This window comes from Falco biarmicus, chromosome 3, assembly GCF_023638135.1.
Source record: "Falco biarmicus isolate bFalBia1 chromosome 3, bFalBia1.pri, whole genome shotgun sequence".
In the NCBI taxonomy this organism is placed as follows: domain Eukaryota; kingdom Metazoa; phylum Chordata; class Aves; order Falconiformes; family Falconidae; genus Falco; species Falco biarmicus.
In genome coordinates this window covers 60,709,807-60,716,069 of record NC_079290.1, presented here as the reverse complement: position 1 = coordinate 60,716,069, position 6,263 = coordinate 60,709,807, and positions in this window count along the sequence as shown.

Genomic DNA, 6,263 nt, shown 5'->3' with positions numbered 1-6,263 from the left:
CTTCGGGGCACCGACCTCTTCACAGCAACCGCCTGTGCTGGCTCCGTTGTTCAGATTCCAAGCAAAGGAAAAAATGGCCTTAGGGGAAGTAGTGTCATAAATCATGTGAAGGAAAATGATCGGGATGAGCCTTGCTCACTGTAATTTTTAAGGCGATTTCTGCCTCTCCGGGCACTGAGGACCAAGAGTTCACAGAATCCAGATCTTTTGGCAGCAGCTGGCACCAAAGATGGGGGCCAGACTTCCAGGGTCAGGAAGGCTTTGTGGTTTTAGCTGAGATCTACAGGTAGGTGCAGTATTCCTCTGAACATCAGAGGTTAGGGCAGCCAAAGCTAGCGGATATTTGAGAAAATTTGGTCCCATATTCTAGTTTCTCACTACTATTTGTAAGCTAAGGCAGTTCCACAAGGGAATGTCAAATTGGGCTTTACACTTAGGAAAACATTGCCATACAGGAATGATTTTCTCAAGTGCTAATTTTCTTGAAGAGAAGTTTGACCGTAAGGCTATGTTGTCAAGAACAAAACCCAACAAAACAAAAGAGAACTAAACCCAACCAAACAAAAGAGAACTAGAACTATTTTAACATTTTTCTTAATTGGCACTAATTTTTATAACGAGAAATATTGGCAGTTCTTCAAAAAAGTAGAATGATCTAAACCTAAAACCAAAACAACCCACCAAATAACAACCTTAACAAACCAATCCCAACACTTCTTGTGCATTACTCTCACTCCACCCTCTTCTTACCGATTAAGCGTAATTAGGTATTTGAAGGGGCAATCCATTACTGAGAGTGAAATAATCTAGCAAGTAGAGCATCATAACATGATAACCTTATTGTCTTGAGTTGGGTTTTTTTCCCCCTTAGGTCCTTCCTCTAGAATTATAATGTTCTCCAAAATCAGGCACTTGCTGTGACCCATCTGTAGCTCTGATAGATCCTCAAGATTGCTCAGCTCTTCCTCAATTGTGCAGATCCCTGGGTATGTTGTAGACTGTTGCCCCACATTCATTATTGGTCGTTAGAGTAGCCACAGTTCCACACACTATTTTATGTCCTACCAACTCACTTGCAAACAAGGTAATTCAAACGAATCTAGGTTGAGCACTCTATTTCTGTAGCTGCACACAGATACTCAGCAACATCAATATTCATCTTCAGTCCCTCATTAAATGAACTGAACTGTGAACACCGGGCTTCAATTGTGTAGCTTGGAATCATTTGCATCTTCTGTGCAGTAGAAGAGCTATTTCCCAATGAGTCAACAGCTGCAGAGAACCCACATACATGAAGTGAATCCCTTTGCACCTCCAGTCTGTCATGTTTAGCAGTCTATCACCAGCCATAGGCACCCTTTATTCCTCTCTGGCTATTCGCTGGGGCCATCTTAGCAAGCATGCATAGATTTTTCATGTTAGCTAGTTTGCGGCATCCAAACTTTTCATTCACCATCTGTTTTCAGCTTTCCCACACTGATGTGCATAGTCAACTACTGAGTATCACAGAATCATAGACTATCTCAAATTGGAAGGGACCCATAAGGATCGCTGAATCCAGCTTCCAGCTCCTCGCAGACCTACCTAAAATTAAACCATATGACTAAAAGCATCGTCCAGTTGCTCCTTGAACTTTGACAGGCTTGGTGCTGTGGCCACTTCCCTGGGGAGCCTGTTCCAGTGATCAACCATCCTCTGAGTGAAGAACCTTTTCCTACTGTTCAATCTTCCTGACACAGGTTCATTCCATTTCCTTATGTCCTGTTGCTGGTCAACAGAGAGAGGAGGTCAGCACCTCCACCTCTGCTGCCCTTCTTGAGGAAGTTGTAGACTGTGATGAGGTTACTCCTCAGTCTTCTCCATGCTGAACAAACCGAGTGACTTCAGGTGCTCCTCATAAGTCTTGCCCTCAAGACCTTTCACCATCTTGGTTGCCCTCCTCTGGACACAATCTAATAGTTTGATGTCCTTATGCTGAGGTGCCGAAAACTGTACATGCTGCTTGAGGTGGGACCACACCAGTGCAGTGTAGAGTAGGACAGTCACCTCCCTCAACAGGCTAGCTATGCTGTGCTTGCTGCTCCTGAGGACACAGTTGGCCCTTTTGGCTGCCAGGGCAGACCAGACGACTCATATTCAACTTGCCATCAGCCAAGACCAATAGACCCAAAGACTTGTCAGCAAGCCAAGCCAATAGCTCCTTGTTTGTCAAGATCAAACTACAAATCTCAGGCAGAATAAGAAGCACCGGACAACCTGCGGTACTTGTCATACCCTCAACTATTTCACTCCAAACAGAACAAGTATTTTTATTGCAGGGTTTTAGGGTTTTTTGGAGGGCATTTTTTTTTTTTTTTTGGGGGGGGGGGGGTCCCTAGTAGCTGCTGATGGAAGGTTTTTCAAATAGACTTCCAAAATGGTCTTCTGAATTTTGCTGCTTTATATCAGACAACCTAATTCATTGCTTGGAATGTAATTTTGGATTAGGTTATGCCACAGTATTTGTTGGTATTACTTGCCATCTCTGGATGACCTGATCAGCATTTTAATATCTCTGGCTGTGAGAGCTGGGAGAGACTGATGCCTTCATCTAGTTTTCTTCCTCTTGTACCCATGCAAGAAAGTGATCATTAGAGGAAGAGTCATTATCAAAACCATGGAAAATAGGTTCTTTGGCTGAGCTGGAAAGAGATAGTATTTAGGAACTGGAGATGATATTTAGAAATTGTAAAGTATGATCTATGGCATAACAAATTTTTCTGAATTAAAATTAAATACTCTTTTAATTAGTTGCATTCATCTCAGATTAGTTTGTAACTTTTTTTTTAAGTTTTAAAAATGTATTTGATTTCAGGGATAGAAGAGCTGAGATCTAAGCTGCACAGTTATAACATGGATCAATTTGACTGTGGGCATAATTTTTTTAAACCAAAATACTGTTACCATTCATAATGTGAATACTCTTATTGTTATGAAGAGATTTAGATTTGTATGGTTCATACACTTTACCTATATGGGAGCTTGTATATATGATGTATTAAGTGTATGTGCATCGGTACATTCATACCTACATGAGAAGGACGTACTGATATTACTATATAAAAATGTTTTGATAAAGCTGTACAACTTATATGGGTGTCCTGGCCTACACTTCAACCCATTTATGTACACAAATAAAAGATCAACATGGAAAAAAAAATATCAGAAGCTAGCTTGAAAAGCAGACAAAGAGGTGGGAATTTCATTTCTTTGTAATTGTTTGGTGAAACATAATCAGTAGGTAGCATGGTCTGAGTTGCAATGTTTTCATTACAAATTCAATTGGAATTTGCCAGTAGGAAAAAGCTGGGGGCACAGCAGCATGGTTGAAATAGAAAAAGAGTTTCTGACCTCTTAAAAAGCAAAGAAACAAAAGAAATAGAAGAAAAAAAAAAAGCCCTCAAACCTCTTGTTTTATTAATAAGCAGATGTATGGGAAAAAAAGGGCTATTTTAGTACATTTTCAAGCTGTGTTCTTAGGGCTAATCGTAGTTAATATTTCAATCCCTCTTCTACATCCCAGACACTTTTAGGGCAGCGAGTACACATGTTTGTGTTTAGAAATGTGAAAAGAGACTTGCTGCAATGTGGTGAGCTGTTTGGAGATGTCACTTCGTGTCTGTACAGTTGATTTCCACTGTATAGCCTTTAGTATATGTCCCCTATATGTTATCTGTTGTGCCCTAGGTCTAAACTCTTTCTATTTTCATGCAGGTTTTTTTCCCTTCCACCGTGTCTTGTACTTTTCTAGGTTTGATCCAGGTTGAATTTATTTTAAAAGAAATATTTAAAAGAAAATACATGAAGTATTCTTTCGGAGAGGAGAGAGAGGGGAGAGCAGGGCTGATGGGCTAGGTCAGCCTCCATAGCTGTCAAATCCAGTCTCTAACCTTAAAGGATACTGATGGAATATTGACTGACTGGTCATTGTTCCGGTAGAAGGAACTCTTGCTACTCAATTGAGTACAGCAGTATTGTTAATTTACATGTCTCTTCAATCTTTCTCACAGTCTGTTTTGCAATACTTATACTGTAACATCTGAACAACGTTACTGTTATAATTATCTTTTCAGTACACATCTGAAGGGTTACCCTTATGCCCATATTACAGATGGAAAACTGAAGCCCTGGTATTTTGGGCTGTGTACTGTTTTAGACTGATTTTAAACATTCTAGACGGTTATTTTGTGTGTTAAGTCTTGAGGATTTGCCTCATAAACTGGTTGGAATATGCCATTTTGGAAATGGTGACAAAACACATTTTAAGGCAATGGTAGTCAAAATGAACATGAGGTAAGAACTGCAAGCTTACCTGCGCATGTTGTCAGAGTAGTGTAAAAGCAGGATTTAAAGGTTTGTGCTATAGTATATTGGAAAAGTTATAGCCCCTCAGAAGGATAATCCAAGAAGTCATAGTCTTGAGCTACTCTGCAAGGAGTGCTAAGCACAGAGGTATAGCTTCTCTCTTCCCCTCAGAGTTCAAAGTTTTATACAGCTTCTTCAAGGTGCACAGCAGAATGCAGGTTGTCCCTCTCAGATTAATATCCTAAGACAATCTATTCTCAAATATAAATTAACTCAGTGGTTTCTGTTAGCTTTATTGCTCCTTTTTCTACTTAAAAATATGTGAAAAGATATCAACACTCTGGATCTATATGCAACTTTTATCTTTGGTGGAAATTAACAATTGCCTTTTTTCCCTGCTTTCAGAAACTTCATCAGCTCTGAATAATTTTCCCTCTTTTTTCCAGGTGGTCAACTGTGATTCCCATGTGAATTTTAGATATACTTTCCAAACTATTTTTATTCTGAGCAATAAATCCCCTTTGTAATATTTTTGTTCCTTTCCAGACTTGAATGTTCTATTTACTGTGAGTGAACTGAAAGAGCCTTCTTCTTAGGCTATCAGAACGCATTCTGGCATTTGAGATGATAGCAATTTTGAGTGATATCACACCCTGTTTTAGTTCCTTAATGTCTTGTTTCCCCTGAAAATTTAATATTAGCATTATTAAATCCATATTGTTCTCATTGTTGACAAATTCAATATATGCATGGGATATTTATCATCCAGTATCAACATGCCAGATTGAGTATGATGAAGTCAAAGAAGAAAACAAACAACAATTAGAAAAAGTCCTACTGTAAACAGCTCTGCAGATTCTTTATCGTACTATTGATTTTAAGCAGGTCTCCTCATTGATTTCAGTGCAGAGTTTGGTTAAAAAATCAATAGTATGAGATGGCCTCCTGATTGTACCTTAAAATTTGTACAAAGACAATAAAAGGATTTTATGTGAGGGAAGGACTTTTTACTAGTACCATTAGCGTGAGAGTTAATGGGCTGTATTCTGATCACTGTCACTTCTGAATAAGCTTTCCTTTGACACATCAAGCAGATCATGCACATAGAGAACAGGCTGTATGCATGTAATCCATACCTTTCTTCATGCAGGTTTGGACAGCTTTCCACATCTTCCTCAGATCAGGACTGATATCTACATATGCAGAGACCCTTGGGAGAACTGGAGAGAAATAAGCAGGAGAAACAGGGACTCAGGCTTCATTTTTAAACAAATTTGGAGACGCAGAAGATGTAATACCCTTTAGCTATTGCCGTGGATTTGTGTGGTCTGCCACAGGAACTCTGGTCTGTTCTGTGAAGGCAAGCAGCTCCCCATCCACAGTGAAAGGGTCTCTTAGGATTATACTTTGCTGAATTTCTTGGTCCACAGAAAATTATTATCACAAGGGAGCAATATCTTTCTCACTGACTTCAGTGGGATGGCTTCATAGCTACACAGCGGCTTCAGATTTGGCCTTAGTTCTGTAGTCATGCTTTACATTCAGCTTTTCAATTCTGTATTTGTTTTAAATGTAACAGGAGGTTCATTATAAAAGACGATGGCAGTTTTGAAAACTTCAATACATGTATAAGAAATAAGAAACTCCATCCATCCATCCAGGCAAAACTGGCTGACTCCAGAGGAACTGTGGGCTGTAGTGAGGGAGAACAGAAAAGTCCGGACATGGGCAATAAGTGGCTGGGATGGCTGCTGCAGCTTCTGATTACCAGTGTTCTAAGAATTTCCCACTCTTCTCTCGGTCTGCCTGTGTCATGGCCTTTCGGGATACCCAGAAATGGAAACAGAGACTGTGTTCATTGACTTCTATAGAATCAAACTGGTACATACCTTTTTTTTTTTTTAATTGCACTTTCCAAT